This window comes from Protopterus annectens, chromosome 14.part0 (genome assembly GCF_019279795.1).
Source record: "Protopterus annectens isolate FY-2018-M chromosome 14.part0, PAN1.0, whole genome shotgun sequence".
Lineage (NCBI taxonomy): Eukaryota > Metazoa > Chordata > Ceratodontiformes > Protopteridae > Protopterus > Protopterus annectens.
In genome coordinates, this window is record NC_056748.1 from 1,171,202,106 (window position 1) to 1,171,219,809 (window position 17,704).

Genomic DNA, 17,704 nt, shown 5'->3' on the forward strand with positions numbered 1-17,704 from the left:
GGTCTTATTTATACAGTAAAATAAGACAGATTGAAGTGGAATATACACACATTTTTATTTAAATGTGGCTCAATGGCAAGATTAGCTAGCTGTCACATGTTACATATATGAAGAATACTGTAACATGGCCCAAAATAAGAAAACACATCCAGCATCAGAGTTAGATCATGCACCCATACAAGTTATGTAAGCAAGTGAAAGGAAATTGTGATAAACATTGGCATTTTCTGGTATTAATTCTGGAAAGGAAGACATTTAATGACTGGGTAGATCAAACTTTCACTGAAATTTTATTATATTTGATCTGAGGTAGTAAAGATGAAAGCAAATGGGATATAAAATAATAGAAACCGTATGTAGAAGGCTTACAAAGGAAGGGATTTTACAGAAGCAAAAAATAAATAAATAAAATAAGTGGAGGTCAGTAAGTTGAAGAGTAATTCCCCCCAGGGAACAGCATCCCTATCCTTGAAAATTTTCTCTCCTGGCTCACCCAAAACGTTCCTTATGAAACCATTATACTTGGTGACATAAATATAGAGTGGACTGCTCTTTCTTCCTCATCTCCTACTCATAGTCTCAGTCTGTATGGCTTCCAACAACTAATATCTTCCCCTACCAGATCTAACAGAAGTTCTACTTTAGGATCTATAATAGACTGGATCCTCACTTCTGACCCTTGTCTCTGCCATAAGCCTGGCATTCTCCCTAACTTTCTAAGTGACCATTCCCCTGTTTGTCTCCATAGATACTCCCAACACTCTCCCAAAGAACACCATTACAGAGAATGTCGTAATCTGACTAACTTCAATCCAGACAATTTCATCTCCACTTTGTCCAACATAAATTGGTCCTTCCTTAAAAATCTCCCCCTTATTGATGCTGTAACCTCTTTCAATACAGTATTTCTAGATGTACTATACTCCGTGGCACCTTCCAGGAGAATAAGGGTAAAATCAAAATGTGCTCCCTAGTTAAAGCTCTGTCATGCATCAGACGGATGCTGCCTGGAAAACTTGGGCCAGAAATAAAACTCTTCCCTTACTTCAAAGCTACAAAGAACTTAGAAACAAGTGTAAAAATCTAGTTATCAGGGACAAAAAAGTTTCTTTGTTTCCAACCAAAGTAACCTACAAAACAATCCAAAAAAATTTTGGTCTACCATAAATAAAATCCTCCACCCTGGTAATCCTGTTACCCCCAACCTGTTCCCTGTCATTACTGCCTCAGAGACTGCTGCTCTTTTAAATAATTACTTTATTGAAACAATCCAAAAACTAACTCCAAATAGCTCTACTGTCTCCTCTCTACATTTACATCCCATTCCTCCTCCTTCCAATACATTCTCCCTATAACCAGTTCCCAGTGTCTTCATCAAATCCCAACTAAATAAACTTAAGCCCTGCTCTGTCTCTCTCCCTCTCTTGACAATCTACCTTCCTACTTTCTTAAAATTGCTGCCAATGCTATCGCTTACCCTGTCTCTAGCTTTATTAATCGTTCTGTTACTGAATCTGTTGTCCCAGATGTATGGAACTTCTTCTACACAATCCCTCTTCACAAAGGAGGAAACTCCACTGACCCATCCAACTATCATAGGTTCATAGTTAGGTACTAGGCTATCAGCCCAAGGGCCTAAGTAAGCCTAGCCAACAAGGTTCCCTGGCTTACGCCACCCAGGAAAGTTATTTTCCTGTGCCTGTGTTGAGCAGAGCCACAGAAGTGATCCCCAGGGTGTATTTCCTATTTCCCATCCACTCATCAAGATTTTTCTTGAAGAGTGCTAATGAGGAACTTTGCTTGACATAGATGGGTATCTTGTTCCAGAGTATGAGAAGTCTCTGGGACAGGAATCTATCCCTCCAACATGTCCTGTTTATTGTGGTGACAAGGTTTAGGTCCCTAGAGCATGTAGCTCGGAGGGATTGGGATTTCTTTAGGCGTAGCATGTCCAGCAGCTCTGGGTTTGACATAGCTTTATGTGTTAGGCAGAGATCACCTTGGAGTAGGTGATATGCTATGGAGTAAAGCTGAAGCTTTTTGAGATGATCAGTGTAGGGCATCTGTTTGAGGCCAGTAATCCTCTTTTTTGAGGTACTTCTGTGGCCTTTCCAGCTGCTGCAGATGTCTTATGAGGTACATTCCAAAAGGGGCATTGTACTCTATAATGGGTCTAATGAGTGTCGAGTAGAGGGGAACAATGACCTCTTTTTTTCCTGGATGAGAACCCTTTTGTGATGAGGTGTGCCATGTAGAAGGATTTCCTGACTACTGTGATGATGTGATTATCAAAGGAAAGACTACTGTCCAAATGGGTCCCAAGGTCTCTTATCACACATTCGTTCTAAGTAGACTGCCACCTATGTAGTAGTTCATGGGTACAGAGGTTTTACCAAAGTGGATGACAGTGCACTTTTTGGCACTGAGATTGAGGCCATGGCTCTGACACAAGGCATCTGTCTCAGTGAGGCCCTTCTGTAGGATGTCCACATCATTTAGGGACGCGACTATGGCTCCTAGTTTGCAGTCATCTGCGAACTTCGTTAGCCAAAAGCCTTCTGTGTTAGCCTGTACTTCAGAGAAGTAGATACCAAACAAGAGAGGTCCCAGGACTGAACCCTGTGGTACTCCACTTGTCACTGGTTTGAAGTCAGATTTGGAGTCTGCAACTTTTACAGTGTGGGTTCTGTCAGTGAGCCAGTTGGCAACCCATCTTGTGACGTAGGGATTTATACCTAGTTTAGTGAGTTTAGCTATAATTCCAGAATGGGGGATGGTGTCGAAAGCCTCAGCGAGGTCAAGATAGGCTGTGTGAACCACCTTACCCTCATCTACGGCTTTGGCGACTACCTCAAAGAAGTCGATCAGGTTCAGGAGGCATGATCTGCCTTTCACAAACCTGAACTGGGTGGGGTCCAGAGTTTGGAAGTTACCAATGTCTTTATTTATGAGTTCATGATGATGAGTTCCATGGTCTTGCAGACCAGGCTCGTCAGGCTAATAGGGCAATAGTTCCTGGGATCAGTGGTGGCTCCCCCTTTTTGGTGTGGGATAACTGTTGCTGCACCATTCAGTGGGCACAAAGCCTGACGTGAGGCTATGATTGAACATGGTGCTTAGGTGGGGTGCCTGTTCGTTCTGAAGTTTGTGTAAAACGCAGCCTAGGATGTTGTCTGGTCCCATGGATGCTGTGTTTTTGGCTTTAGAGAGTGCAGCTTTTACCTGCGTAGTTGTGATTACAGGCACTCTGCATTATTCCTGTATAGATATGGGCCCTTTGGGGGGGGGGGTGAGATGGGGGTAAAGTTAGCAATGAACCTGTCTGCCCGTAAATTGGCAATATCAGTTGGTTCTGTAATTTTCGTGCTGTTGTGCCGTAACTCAGAGCAGATCTGAGTGTTGCCATTGAGATTCTTGACATAGCTATAGAATGCTTTGTGGTTGTTCCTAGAATCAGTGGCGATTTTATTTTCTTAGCTAGCTTTGGAGGATCTTATAAGGGATCTTATCTTCTTAATGAGGCTGACCAGGGAGCTCCTCCACTCATGAGATTTTACTCTCTTTTGCAACAGTTTCTTCCTTCTGTTGTAGAGTTTGTTTATGGCAGGGGACCATCAGATTGGCTTCCTTTTTTTGGAGGACAGTGTCTTGGTTCTGTTTGAGATGGTGTGATCCATGCACTCGTAGCCCACAAGATCGGAGAGCTCTTCCATGTCTCTTTTCATGTAGTCTCAGATCATTCACACCAACATGGACAATGTCAGTGTCACATTTGCACTTGTTGTGGAGTGACCTGAGTGCATGGGTTATGTGGTGGATCCTGGCACCTGACACGCAGCTGACAGTAACCTTCTCCTTGTTTAGCCTGGTGAGTGGGACATCAGTGTGCCTGACTGTAGAGTCACCTATGACTAGTGTGTTGGGTACATTGTTTTGCTTTATGGGCTGTGGTTGAGTGTCACTCTGAGTCTGTGGGCTATGTGTAATTTGGGTTGTGTTGGGGGGGTGGAAGTTGCTTGTGTTTCTGCTTTGGAGGTCTCTGTTGCTTGAGCAGATTATTATCGAGAGCCTTCATGAATATTTTGTGTTTCTATGTGTGGATTTTGGTGGTGTACGTTTAGTGGGACTGTGTGATGAATGTGGTGTGTTGCGTTTACCTTCTCTTCTTGACTGTCAAGTTCAGTCTTAGTTGGAGAGAGCTTTACCTCCAGATTGGCTCGATAAGTGCATCTTTCACAGGTTGTAGTGTTGGGTGGTAGGAGGAGAGGGATATCTGTGTACATGAGGCAATTGCTACATTGCCCCAAGATGCCCAGATTCCTCAGATAGACAGGAGACAACACTGGGAGCTGATCCTTGGACATGCTTGAATAAAAAACTGTTTTCCTCTAGACAAGTGAGGAAAGTAAGTACAAGAGCTGTTTTTTTCTAAGCAAGTGCGGAAAGTAAGTACAAAAACTGTTTTCCTGTAGGTAATGAGGAAGGCTGAGTGCTGTATTAATTTGTAGCTTATTTAATGCTTACAACAAGTTCTGAACAAGTGTTGAGCATGAATTAGCAAATTCAAGTGCTAAAACTAAGAATCTGTATCTGAACTAGACTAGTTACAGGAAAGATACAAGTGCCAATGCAGGCTTTTAAATCAGAAAGTTGAGAGAGATGGAAAAACTGCCCAAACAACCAATAACTGGGCCAGAAACCACTCCTTATGTGGTAGATAGGTTACCTAGTGCTTACCACTCTCATTGATAAGCTATACTATCAGGAGTGACCTTACGTCATCTTGTGCCCTAGGTAAAAAAGCTCCATGGTGCCCCCATCCTGGTCTACCTACACCAAATAAATACTGGAAAAGTGCCCCTGCTACAACGGCACCCTAGGTGGCCGCCTAGTTGGCCTATGCCTAAGACCGGCTATGTATACTATCCCCCCGTTCCAAAATTCTAGAAAAGTGTGTCCACACTCAGCTGCTTAACCACCTGCTAGATAATAACCTTCTTACTCCCACCCAACATGGCTTCAGACCATACCATAGTACATTAACAGCTCTACTCTCATTCACCCAAACAGTAGCAGAAGCCCATGACAACAGCCTACTAGTTTCCTGTTTAATCCTCGATCTCTCCAAAGCATTTGATACTGTCTCTCACTCTAAACTGATAACTAAACTCTATGACCTTTATCTCTCCACCCCCTCTTTAAGCTGGGTGTCTAGCTACTTATAGATAGAAAACAATCTGTACAGTGGAAAACTGTCACCTAGCTATTTCTTCCTGTTAACACCATTGTCCCCCAAGGCTGTATATTGGATCCTGTCTGTTTCATTATTTTTGCTAACAGTTTATCTTCTGCTACCAGTCTCTCCACACTTACAATATGCCGATGACTCGACCCTTGTTACCACTGCCACAGCATCCCAGAACTCCTTGCTAGTACTCAAGATACTTTTACATCCATTGAAACCTGGCTCACCTAATCAACTAATTCTAAATAAAAAAAAAAAATAAACTTCTACTTTTCCTTCCTAAAACGCTGGAAACACACAAATCCACTTTCTGTATTATCTCCCTCAACAATACCACTATCAGACAAAAACCCCAAACTAATTTACTTGGTGCTATAATTGCAGAGGAATTAAAATTCGACAAACTTGGTCTCCTGTACCGTAACTACAAACGGCTTTCACCCTCCACTAAACCCTCCCTAGCCCTGTCTCTCCTATTACCCTGTCTTTTGTATGCAGCTCTAGTTTTTACTAACCTTCAGTCTTCACTTCTCTCTACACTACAGCAAACATACAGTAAAATAGCTAGATTCACCTCTAATCCCACCACTGCCTCGCCCTTAAATCATTACAATGGCCTGAATTCCCTAAACAATTGTCTTTCTCAACTGCATATCACACACTCATTTCTTTATAATCCCACTTCCTGTCCCTCCATCTCAAATATTGTATCTCTATATAACTCCCAACGTCAACTTCGTACATCTGACAAATATCTTCTTGACATTTACAAACCGTCAAAAAATATCAGTAAGTCCCTATATAAATACTCTGTAGCTCACACCTGGAACTCTCTTCCACTTAAAATAAGAAATATCCTCCATTAGTTCCATTTCAAACTACAACTCAAACACTACCTTCTTAACACCTGGTCCTGCCGTTGTCAAGCTCCGACCTGATCTCTAACTGATTTCTTCCTAAATTCTACGTTTGATTACTTTTAAGTTTTTCTCTCTTTTTATCCACCTTTTGTTCTACAGATTATCTGCAATCAGATTCTTGTAAATATTCTTACTCAGGGTTTATCCTGCCCCTATTGTATTGATTTTTTTTAAACTTATATATAAATATTTTGTCATTGTTTATTTCATTTTATGTAAATGTTTCTTGTCAATATTATTATTGTAATTTTTAGTCTTTGTATTGATTACTGTTTTTTTTCTTGGAATGTCTGTAATTGTAATTGGAGCTTTTCTCCTTGGGTCTCCACTGAAAATGGACCTTTTGCTGAGTTGGACCAACCCGGTTAACAAATGTCAGTAAATAAATAAATAAATAAATAAATAAATAAATAAATAATAAAATAAATTGAAAGAAGCTAAAATGTCTGTGGAAGAGTACTTAGAAAGTCTGAATGAACATAAAGCAGTGGTTTTAAACTGCCTATTTTTGACAGTAACCCCAGAGTATGTAAACTCAGGAACTATTAGAATTGCAGGTTAGAAGTTGACCCAGGAAAATATGAATGTAATGGTGTATTATTACAGTGCACCACTGTATGAACAAGATGTAGAGGTTGAAGTAAGGGAAGGGAGGAATTTAGCAATTTTTTTTGTAATGTACTGATGATAGTAGCAAAGAAAAATACATGGGATGTTTATTGTATTTAAACAGAAAAAGTGTTAAAATGGTTTGATCTGATGTTGTCAATTTTCATTCTGTCCTCAAACCTGTAGGTTTGGATCCGATCCTCAGATATGACTCGGCCGTTGCAATAGCTCATAGCAACCAAAAAGATCCTGAGCTGTTCCATTACCTGTAACACACCCTTCTAAGTTACTCCAGATATTGTTTGCCACTTTTTAAAGACGTGGTTTTTCTAATTGCTCTTGGGCAGCTAAGTGAATTTTCAATAATTTTTCTATTATTATTGCCTTCCAAAACTCTAAACTCCTTTAAATTGTTTTAATTAAACTGTATTCTTTCCCCTTACCTTAGCGACAGCTTTTTTCTATAGTTAAATAGCTTTCACCCTTCTAACTTCATACAAAAGTACCTTACCATACTATCGTTAGTATCTTCTTTTCTTCTACACTTTCTAGTGTAACCTTTACCATTCTTGGTAAACTTTTCTCTTTAGTCCCTATATTTTTCTCTTTTACAATAAAAAAGTTTGCTATATTCTTGGTAGAGAGTAGAATATTCCTTTTTCCTCTTCTTGACTTGTATTTTTGTTGGCTTTAATAGTGGAGGGTAAAGATAAGCTAGTTGGTTTTAAAAAGTGTGAGAAATATGCTCACAGAATACCTTTTAGTGACTCTCATACTTTGTGTGTGTATTGCTTTGGTGCCCTTCACTTTTAGAAGGACTATCTGTCATGCATTCAGTCACAGGGCGGCTTTGGTTGAACGCAAAAATAAGCTTATATTGAAAGGTAAGCAGAAGCACCAAGCCAAACCAATCCCAAGCAGGAGGCTTTAATATACACACAAAAAGCACCCAGCCAAGAAAAACTACAGACAGAATTTGAAGGAAATGATGGCACTTAAAACTCACATTGTTTCAAACCGGGGCAAAGTGGGAACATTTAACTGTGGTAGATGTTCCCAATGTCCTTATATTAAGAATGATAATAAAGTAGATCTGGAAGCTAGGAACAGATTGCTTCATGGTAAATCATACACTACATGTGACTCCAAAGGGTTGGTATATTTGGCAGATTGTGTCCGCTGTACAGTGTTTTATGTTGGAAAGACCGAAAGGAAGTTAAAACAGAGAATATATGAACATGTTAATGATATGAAAAATAAGAACAACAGGAATGCCTTATACCAGCACAGTTTAGAATGTCCAAGGGCAAAATTTTTATTTTTTTGTCTTGGAAGAGGTCCCTGTGGATGTCATGGGGAGTTTATGGGAGGCTCGTATTGAGTATAGGGAGTTAAACTGGCAGTTTGTCCTAGAGTCAAACAAACCCCCAGGCTTGAATGAAAATGTTTCTTTAGCCCCTGTACTTAAAATGATGTCAGCAAGATTGTACAGTTTTGCAACTCCAGGCTTATTAATGTATGATATTATTTCAAAATATCACAGTATTTTACTGTTACTATTTTATGATTACTACTTTACTTATGATTTTTATTTTTATATTTATATTTAGCATTATTTCCTTCCCATGGATTTTCTGTGTTTCTAAGTTGATGTATGCAGTTACTGACTTTACCCACAAGATGGTGATATTGTTATTGAACAATGTGGTAGATGTAATGAATTGTATTCCTTTTTCTTTATTTTTTTAGTGATTTTTAAATAAATCTGAATTTAGTTTATGTTTTTATGGCTACTCAGCTATTAAATAAGGTGGTTTATTTAGTGGAATGATTAGAGTGTGAAATAACTGTATAGCTGAATTTTAATATTTGAGTAGTGCAGTTCCCAGTGGATGTACATCAGGATTCAGCTCTGAGCCCACTGCTGTTCATACTGGTGATGGACTACATTAGCAAACAGGTTGGAGGGGACGGATCAACAAAGCAGACGATGTGGCAGTACAGGCAGACTCTGAGCTAGAACTTCAGCAAAAGATAGGAGAATGGAATGCAAATCAGAAGGAACATGGGATGAAACTAAGCACAGATAAGATGGTGGTAATGGCAGCAAATTGTGGAAATCAGAAGAAGCTAAGAATAGAGATAGAAGGGAAGGTAGTGGAACAGGTAAACAGCTTCAGGTATCTGGGAGGAGTAGCTGAGGAAAAGGGTAGTCTGAATGAAGAGGTCAAAGCTAGAATCAGAGGGGCTGCAGCCAACTGGCATAGAGTATCAGGTGTAGTCTATGACAGAAGAATGCCAAAGAAGCAGAAAAGTAAGGTGTACAAGACAGTGGTGTGACCAGTACTACTGTATGGTACAGAAACCTGGGCAGTAAAGGCAGTAACAGTTGAAGAAGCTAGAGGTGATGGAAATGAAGTGCCTGAGAAAGGTGATGGGATGCACACTGTGGGATAGGCAAAGAAATGAGGACATAAGAGCAGAAGCAAAGTATCTCCAATTGCAGAAAAGATCAAAGAGAACAGATTACGGTGGTTTAGGCACATGTGTAGAAAAAGCAGAAGAGAATCTGGTGAGGAAGATTTGGGACTGACAGGAAGAAGGTAAGAGGAAGCGAGGACGTTCAGTAAAGAGGTGGATGGAGTGTGTGAAAGAAGATCTGCGACAATCAGGCATGAGTGTTGAAGAAGGCAGGAGTCTGGCACTGAATCGAGAGAGTTGGCAACAGTTAACACAATACCTCAACCCTATGTAGAAAAATGGGGTAAAAAGGGGGCTGATGATGATTTAGCTATTGGAAATCTTAAATTGATGTGACTATAAAAGTAGTCATTAATCGCACAAATGGGTTTGCATCTGATGAAGTATTTTTATGAAAACGCAATGATTTGGGAGTGTTTATGTGTTTTTCCTGCCTGTGTGCTTTTTGTGTGTACATTAAAGCCTCCTGCTTTGGATTGGTTTGGTTTGCTGCTCCTGTTTACTGTCAGCTGTGTCACCACACTTTACCAAGTTTTTTTCTCCAGCTCTTCAATGCTTGATTGCATTGAAAGGTATTTTGCCTTCCTCCTTTGGTGAGGCAATTTCTGAAACTACACAGAAAGAAAAAGGAAAAGTCAAGTCTAGACAACATAGTCCTGTTTCCTTCTCATCCTCCAGTCTCGGGCAAGGAAAGAAAAAGGCCAAAAATGGCAGAATCTGTAGACCTGACTATTTCTGATCTGACCCAACAAAAGGACTCTTTGGATCAGATATATCTTCCTAGGACTCCGGTATGTAATCTCCTTTGACCCTGTTCATTCTAGAGTTACACCTCCCTTCCCTGGAGACACCTAAAGCTCCATCAGTAATGTTGACTTGCTCTTTCAGGGGATGTGGAGAGACTTGTGAAGAAGATTGTCTGGGCACAGGTTGTGTCAGGGACTCCTTTGGCTCCTACCCCTTTTGGTCAGGAATTCCGTGCATCATCTACCTCTCCACTTCTTCCTCCTCTAACCTTCTTCAAACCATAAGAGGCAACCCGCCCGGCATTCTCTCTGTCGGATCCGGGGATCTCTGCTTTCTTGGATTCGACATTTGCTCAGAGTTCTTCGGCCCAGTCGAAGTCGGAGACCTCTCGAATCCGAAGTGGCCTTGTCGGATACAAGGTTATTGAATCAGCCCCAAGATTTTCAGAGCAATATCTACGCCTCATAGCTTTGGCTCGGACCAACTCAGCTCCATCTTCGACCTCGGGGAGGTTGTCCTCTGAACAGGAGGGGTCTATGATTGACAGGCATGCCGTCTTGGATCAGGATCCTTTCCTTCACAGGGACAATCAGCCTTTGAGGCTCTGGAGAGAGCCATGTCTGCCTCTGCAGCTCAGACACTGCCTACCCCTTGGATCAGCAACCTTCACCTCTGATAACTCTGCACACGGCTTCTCAGTTGGAGCTCCCTCAGGGACAGTGGGCACCAAGACCTCAGTTTTCTCAACAGGGTTCACCCACCTGTTCAAATACATCTCTGGGACAATCCACAGAGGAGGTCGCTAAGAAGAGGACATGTAAGAGGAAACACCTGGACTCCACAGAGGAATCCATCACTGAAGACTGGACTTTGATGAGGGTGAAGGATCCTCAAGGTCACCGCCTGATGATATCTCCTTTGGAGACATCCTAGAAATCCTAAAACAGAGAGGTGGCTGGAAGTTCAGCAATCCTTCACCTGAGGAGTCTGTGTATCTGGCAGCATTTGGTGTCCATCGATCTACCTCCTGGGTGACCTCGCCTGCCGATGAGCTGATTGAGTTCATCTCTTGGCTGTCATGGAATGCTCCAGACTCCATCAAACCTATTCCCCAGAGACCAGACAAATTTATTACGGCCCCCAGAGGACAAACAGTTTCTGGACAAAAGGTGTACCAGTAAATGCCATAGTTGTGGTGGCAGCCACCAAGAAAGAGCTTGCCGAGGAAAGTTCTTCTCTCCATCCTCCTAACAAGGAGTCCAGGATGATGGATACATTTGGAAAGCATGTTTATGCATCAGTGACCTCTATTCTAAGGTCCCTGAATTATCTTTCACATTTTACAAGACTGCAAAAGGGATTTGAACAATGAGCTATCAAATACCCTTTAAGGAGCCATGTTTGAAGAAGTACACCACTCAGTTGCTTCTCAGCTGTCCATCCACTCCATATCTAACTCCTTCATTAGGCTCATTTCTCATGTAGTCGAAGGAACAAGTAGAGCAGCAGGTTCTTGATGGCTCCTCCCTGTTCGGCCCTAAAGTGAAAGAGACCTTGTACATGTGTGAGAAGGATAGGAAGACCCTATCTACAGTGGGTGTATGCTTTTCCACTCCTCAAAGACCTTACTTCAGGAATCAGAGTAGTAGTGGAAAGATGTAGTTAAAGAAATCTCAAGGGTCTTTTCAGAACACATGTGGAAGTAGCCCCCCTAGAGGCAGAGGCAGAAACTCTAGTGGAAGACACCACCACCAGAGATACTTACTTTCTTTGGTAGACCCTTCCAGCACTCCTGAAAGGAGGCCCAATTCTCCTGCTCTGAAGGCAGTCAGGGATTGACTGTCCCTGCACCAGAGAGCCTGTCAAGAAATAATATCCGATACATGGATGCAGAGGATCATTTCCAGAGGATACCTTATACCATTTTCCCTTTCTCCTCCCCAAAACAGAAAAATCCCAGATGTCCCACCCTGTCAGAGGGTTCAGGCAACCCTTCAAATTCAAAGGCTGCTAGAAAAAAGAGTCAACCAAGAGGCCCCCCAGACCAGAGGGAATCTGGAACTTACTCAAGGTTCTTTTTAGTACCAAAAAAGACAGGGGACTATATACAGATTTTGGATCTCAGCAAACTGAACAAATCAGTTTGATGCAGCAAGTTCAGGATGGTTGCGATTCAGTCCATTCTTCTGTTCTTGGAAAAGGACAATTGGATGTGCTCTATAGACCTTCATTATCCGTATTACTATATAAACATGGACAAATGATCCAGAAGGTACTTACTCTTCCAGCTGGGAGCCAGTCATTAGCAGTTCAGAGCACTGCCTTTGGTCTCACCACAGCCCCCAGAGGTTTCACCAAATGCATGACAGTAGTAGCAGCTCATCTCAGACTGCAAGAATTTTGGGTGTTTCCATGTTTGGATGACTGGCACATATCCACCTCGACCAGGCATCTACTACTAAAAGCAAGAGACAATGTTATCCAAACTTGTTACGATCTGGGAATAACTATAAATTATGAGATTTCATTACCAGAACCCACTCACTGTTTAGAATTCATAGGGGCAGTTCTAAACACAAGTGAAACAGTAGCTTCCCTTCAACTTGTGAGAGTAAAAACTATGAGATCACAAGTCAGGAAGATTATCAGCAATACAAAGGTTTCTGCACATCTGGTTCTTCATGCTGTAAGATCTGTGGTGGCAGTTTCGCTGGCGACATTTCACATGAGAATTTTGCAGTAGCTTCTTGCAGCACAGTGGTCAATTCTCCGCCAACCAATGTTGAACCAGATAATAATCACAAACAGACCTATTATGGTGGATTCAATCTGATCAAGTTCTACAAGGCCATCCATTAATTTCCCCACAGCTAATGGCCACAATCGCCACGGGCACTTCCGAGCGAGGGTTGGGGGATATTTTCTGGGGAATACAGTCCAAGCCACTTGGGCCCCTGAAGAAACCAACTTCCATATCAATGTCCCAGCCTCCCAAGTGGTCCCTCAATCACATAGTTGTGGAAAGGATATTCTGCAAATGGGGCCAGCCTTGCTGTGATCTTTTTGCCTCTCCCATAAACAACAAGTGTAGCAGGTATTTTGCCCTGATTCCCCCGTGAGGAGAATCCCAGAGGGATGCTCTTCTTCACAATTGGCCTCTCCTGTATGCCTTTTCTCCAATCCTGCAAATTCCCAAATTTCTACAGAAAGTGGGCAGGTTGAAGTGCAAAGTAATCCTCGTTGCATCATACTGGATTAATCCTTATTGCATCATACTGTCCTCGACACATTTGATTTCCCTTTCTTTAGCCTCATTTACTGACTCAACTGTGGATTCTGGATCCAGCTCCAGACCTTCTTTCTCACCCAGCAGGCACAAATCACCCAGACATTCCAAACCTAAAGCTAACTGCTTGGCTTCTCCAATTCCATTAATAGCCAGAAAGACTATGCTCTCTTCTCCGGTATGTCACATTCACTTGTTCTGTCATAAACCAGGTAAACTGTACTCTAGTAAATGAAAGAAATTTGTTTTCTGTGCACAGCATAATGACCTAGACCCATTCTCAGCTCTGATTCATAGCATCCTTGAGTAGTTAGCCCAATTGCTTAATGAAGGAACAGCTTCTTTTACAGTAAGGGTGCAACTAGCTGCAGTTTCCAGTTTTCACACTGGATATTGAGGATCTTCTGTTGCTTCACACAGACTCTGTAAAGCTTTTCTAAGGGGAACTCTTTTGCTTAAATCCCCTTATAAAGAGCCTGTTCTTCTTTGGGATGTAACTTTGTTGCTGCAAGAAATTATGTAATACTCTTTTGAACCTGAGCTACATGTGATCTGAAATTTCTTTCATAGAAAAGTATAGTTCTGGCAGCAATAACATCTGCAAGAAGAATTTCAAAGATTCAGGCATTGTTATGTCAACCACCATATTTTATCTTTCATAACAACAGGGTTTCATTTTGTACTAATCAATTCTTTTTGCCTAAAGTAGTGTCAGATAACAGCATCAACCAGTCTATTAATCTACCAGTGTTCTTTCCAAGATTTTAAAATAAAGGTGAATACCTGCTGTACTTACTCGATGTTCAAAGGCAATTATGTTTTTACCTTCATAGAACAAACAGTATAAGAAAATCTGACCAACTTTTTCTCTCCTTTTTAAATATAAAACTGGTAAATCCAGTGTCCAAAGTAAACATTATCTAGAAGGATCACAAATTGTATTTCTTACATTTGCAACAAACGAGGTCAGAAATTATCTAAACCTTTGTGAGTCCACTCATCCAGGGCCATGGCAACTTCATCAGTATTTCAGTCTAGAGCATTCATGGTTGCTGTATGTGCAGCCGCTACTTTGGCTATCCCTCATACTTTTATTACTCATTACAAATTAGATTTGTTCTCCAGGGGAGGAGCTTCCTTTGGTTCGGTAGTGCTGATGAACGGATCTGACCCCACAGATTTGAGGAAGAATAAAAATGGACAACACAGATGGAAAGTTGTGGTGAGTACCTAACTTCTTTTTTCTTTTGTGTTAATGTGTGTTTGCCTGTGTCATAAGTGATTATTTAAAAAAGGTGCTTAAAAATAGATGTAGAGTTTGAGAGTAGTACAAAGGAAATGATAGCATGTAAAACTATTACTACTGCATCAGTTAACTGAAGTAGAAAGGGGTTTATTAACATCAGAAATAAACTACATTCAAATTCAAGAAGCAATGACAAACCAGATTACAGGAAAAACCCTTGCAATGATGGAATTATAATAGAAGTGTGCAAAAACAAAATAACAGGAGGATACTATACTATAAGACATTTAGGGTCATGATCATTTGGGAAGGTTGCTTGGGCTGTAAAATATGCACGAATAATATTTTTTTAAATGGTAGAATTCTCCTGCTAATTATTTTTTTTTGTTATAGAGATGTAAAAGATGCAACTACAGCTAGGGAAGGGATATCTGCTGTAAGGTTTGTCATCTTTTATCTCTTTTAGCCAGGATTCTCTGATGGCTGTTATGACCAGATGGTAAGTTATTCAGAAGGATTCTAGTTGCATTAATTTTTACTTTCTGCAGTGTCAGTGGCACACCAGGTAGTACACTTGCCTTTGTTGCAGAAGGCTGTAGGTTCTTCTATTCCCACAACTGGTAGACTTATTGCTGAGACGGCAGTGCATCATGTGGGGGGGGGGGGTGCTGTACTGCTGAGTGCGTCATCCTTTGGTTGAGACATTAAACTAAGGTCCCATCTGAGTTGGTGGTAGCTCTGGTGGATGTAAAAGATCCCATAGCACCTATTGAAAAGATTTGGAGTAGTTTCCCATTCCTTTGCCGAATTTCCCCTAGTGGTACAAATAAGGCATCAGGGATCCCTTCAAAAGAGGCTACTAACCTAGTGGGACTAACGCTGTCAACAAAGAAAAAAATGCTTCATGTGTTTTCTAGTGGAAAGTTTAGGTGGAGGAAGGAAGGTTTAAAGCTGGTTGAGGAGGGGATGGGGTAAATTGGTGGTAGGTGCTGGCAGAGGTGAATCAGGACTATTTTCAGTGTATTTTTCAGTGCTAAATATTAGATAATGAAGTTTGTGTATTTAATAGTGTAGGATATTGTAATTTAAGATTGTTCTGATTTTAGAATTTTGGGCATTAAATGGGTATGAATGTTATAGCTTAACTAAGGATAGCTAATTTGGCAAGTTTTGAGTCCTGTGTATAGATGGCTGAGTGATGTGGATGTTTTGTGGGGATTTGCTTGGATGTTGTGGGTGTATGACTGTGCAACCTAAAGGGGATAGGGTAGGAGGGGGAAATGAGATAGATTTATTTGATCTTTGTTGATAGAAGTGCTTGATTGCTGTTACAGCATAAAGGAAATGCCATGACAGTATCATTGCTGCAGGTAGAAAATGTGTATGAACTTTTGCTGACATCAAGGTCAAAGGCATTGTTATGAGGAGTAAACGATTTAGTGAAGAAGGTAAAAGGGAGGACATTTTGTGAAAATGAGCTTTTGCTGATACTCAGAGCTGTATGAATGGAGAGGGGATCTTGAGAGGTGGTTTAGAGGAGCTCTTACAGTTACTAACAGATGCAAGTGATAAATGAGAGGAAATGGAGTTGTATTGAGGAGTTCTTGGGAAGATTAAACCTTGTTGAGAAGGGTATGTAGAGTAGGTTTTGTAGCTATTGAGAGGAAGAAGCAGCGAAAGTGTTAGTTTTTCTTGCTGTTAAGGGGAATGGACTAGTAAAAGAGTAATGAGATTGGAGATCCAAGTAGAGATTAGCTTTGATAGGTAACGGTTGTGCTACTAGATGTAGGCTTAAGGAAAGTGATATAAAATTGGAGAAATCATATTGACTAGCTGAGTGGGAGGAATTTTGATTAGTGTAAATCTTGGGGTGAATGTGATTATAGCAGGGTAGAGTGGCAAGGAGAAGCATGAGTTTTCCAAATAATTTACAGCCTACATGTCCAGAAAAAAAATCACTTGCAGCAGACAAAAGGAGCTGAAAAGAAAGACCTAAATCAACAGAGGTATAGAGTCATTTGAGATTGAGTGCAGATGTGTTTAAGGTAGGATCAAATGTGTAATTTAAAAAGATAGGTGGAAAAATATCAGGTTAACCATTATGACAACAGAGGAGCAGAGGCTGCAGACCCTTTCAAGCAGCTTATAAAGGAACAGGTAACAGGCTCCTGCTAGCACAAAACAGCTATACGGAAGATCACTGTGTCTACTATTAGAATCACTTACACTGCAACAGGTGTTCCTGTTATTTACTGAAAGTCCAAGTAACAGTTGCACTCAACAGTTTTCCACACCAGTTACAAATGGGCTTTGTTTTGCTTGGGGCAAGGCAGTAATCCTTCTTGAACTTCTGATGGGGAAAATGACAGACAAGGGAGAGGTGAGCATAAGGCTTTGGAAGGTACTGTCAAGGTTATGACAAGAATAGGAGGTAGAATGGGAGGCAGAATTGGGATGGAGTAAAGAAGACAAGAGAAGCAGGAAAGGAAGGAAGGAGTAGAAAAATGGAGTAAGAACATTATGCTACAAGGAAATACGTAGCATGGCAAGTAAAGGGGATGTACAAAATTTTAATTAATTTGTCTTGGTTCATGTTTTCCATGGTTAACGTTTTTATTTTTTTCTTTCTTCTTACATAGTATTGTCAGTTTTTTCCCTAGAGATGAGACAAGTCAAGATCTGTATATTCATGGTATTTTGGGCCTGCTGAGACATTTTTTACTCTCACCTTCATCACAGAGGATTAAGCGTATCTCTTGACAATTTGCCCTATGATTTATTTCAAGTACATCATTCAGCATACCAGGCATTATCTTCAAATTTAACTGATTCTTCTGTTATGTATTTACTTAATTGCATCTTGATAAAGTGTGAGGTTGTATTTCATCGTCTCCGTTTGCTCTGTTTCTCTCAATAAGAAATTAATTAGTATACCATCCTGTGTAATGTGCCTACTTCTTTGCTTTTATCTGTACAATCAATTTATGCATCATTCTTTACCATAACTAGTTTGATGTCCTTCAAGGATGCATCTGCAGTCATAACATATGGGTTGTCCTGCCTCAGGCAGCCCTTCGGTCGGCCGGATTCCAAAGTCTGGGTCTGGCCTCGGCTGATGTCGCACTTTCCCCGACGTCAGAGCTCCTGGGGTATAAAGGCATCAGCCGACG

General features: G+C 40.9%; 1 protein-coding gene across 1 annotated transcript in view; it reads left to right on the forward strand.

Annotated features, from left to right (window-relative positions):
• GMEB2 (glucocorticoid modulatory element binding protein 2) overlaps positions 1-17,704 on the forward strand; it is a 2,829,650-nt gene that overhangs the window by 1,805,435 nt on the left and 1,006,511 nt on the right. The window lies entirely within an intron of this gene.